Source organism: Pistacia vera, unplaced genomic scaffold (genome assembly GCF_008641045.1).
Source record: "Pistacia vera cultivar Batoury unplaced genomic scaffold, PisVer_v2 Contig778, whole genome shotgun sequence".
Taxonomy (NCBI): Eukaryota; Viridiplantae; Streptophyta; class Magnoliopsida; order Sapindales; family Anacardiaceae; genus Pistacia; species Pistacia vera.
Window position 1 is genome coordinate 141,825 of NW_022196643.1, and position 1,708 is coordinate 143,532.

Below are 1,708 nucleotides of genomic sequence, written 5' to 3' on the forward strand. Positions count from 1 at the left end.
GAATGACACCCAAATTGTGTTTGTTGGTGCCAGTTTTTTTGTATGGGGCTCAGACAAAATGTTAGTTGGATCCGGATGGCTAACTCTGAACCGTGGCTTGCACTTGATTGTGAAAAAGGCTAGATGGTGCGTAGTAGTGCAGAACAGTAAGTTGGGGTCATAACATGGCAACGCTCAGGAAAGTGATTTTTCTCAAAAAAAAAAAAAACCTATTTTGGAGGTCATTTTTTAAATGAATTATTTACTCTTTTCAGGAATCAAAGGTGGATGATACTAGATTATCTATTTACTAAATCAGGTATAATAATGTTATCTTATATTACTTACTTATCACGTTTGCTTGTCAAATAATATAAGATTCCGATAATCTTCCAAAAATAATAATAATTGTTGTTAGTTATATATGAGGTAATCTAATTACCTTTATTTTCTTAGATATTTAAGATTATTTTGAATTTTTTTTTATTACAATTTAACCCTTAAATATTAAATTTTTGGATAATGATGCCCTTATTTTTAAAACAATTTACAAATATATTTATAGACTATTTTATCCTTATATACAAAATTTTTAGGACATAAATACCCTTGAACTTGAAAAAATTACCTAAGACTGGTGGCCGAATCTAACCACCACCGTCGGTCGTCAGCCTCCAGCGTAGATCTGGCAAAAAACGACTAGATCTATGACTTTTGGCTGTCATCAACGAACAATGACCAGATTATGGTCGTAGATCTGACTATTTTTGGCCAGATCCAACCAGTCGTGCGCCGTTCCAACCACTTTCACCCTTGCCAACGCGGTGGTGGCAGGTGACCGGCAGTGGCTTGGGGTGGGCCAAGGTGATTTGGTTAGAAATTAAACTTTTATGTGGCTGTGGTGTTTTAGCAAAATCTCAAATTTAGAAGGGTTAAAAAATATGATTAAAAAAATAATAATAAAAATAATATTATATTAATATTTAAAAAGGAGGGCAATTTAGTTTTTTATATAATATACTCACCAATTTATTCTAATTAGACTTGGGCAGGGACCAGTCCTAGCCAGGCCTGATTGGGACTAGTCACTCATGGGCCTGGGACCGGTCCCAAGCCCATAAGAAATTTTAGGACCCGGACCGGTCCTATGGGCCCATAAAATTATTCTTCAACAACCCTAACCCCGCGCCCCCGCTCAAAAAAAATTATGTAGGAGGGGTTTATGTAATTTTTAGGGGCTTGGAAAATTTATTTCCACCCAAGTGATTAGTAAATTTTTAATTAATTTTAAAAATTAATAAAATAATAAATAAATTAATGGTTAAATATAATTAATAATAATTTATAAATATGGGGATTTAAATTTAAACTTTAAAGTGATAATTTAATTAATTAATTTTAACATAAATGTAATATTCACACAATCATACATTCACACTTCACAAATAAACAATTAAATAAATTTTATTTTATTAAATTATTCATCGTCAACAATATTTACATCATTCAAATTTGTGTTCCTAAAGAGTTCGAGTAGTTCAGGATCTTCAGGGTGCTACTATAGTTTTCTCTTTGCATGAGTCCAATCCCGTAAACACGTTATTACTTCAATCATCTCATTGGTTAAAGAGCATCTTCTGTCTTCAATAATCCGGCCACTCGTTGAGAATGTTGACTCGGATACAATTGTAGAAATCGGCATAGATAAAATGTCACGTGCCATTTGGGC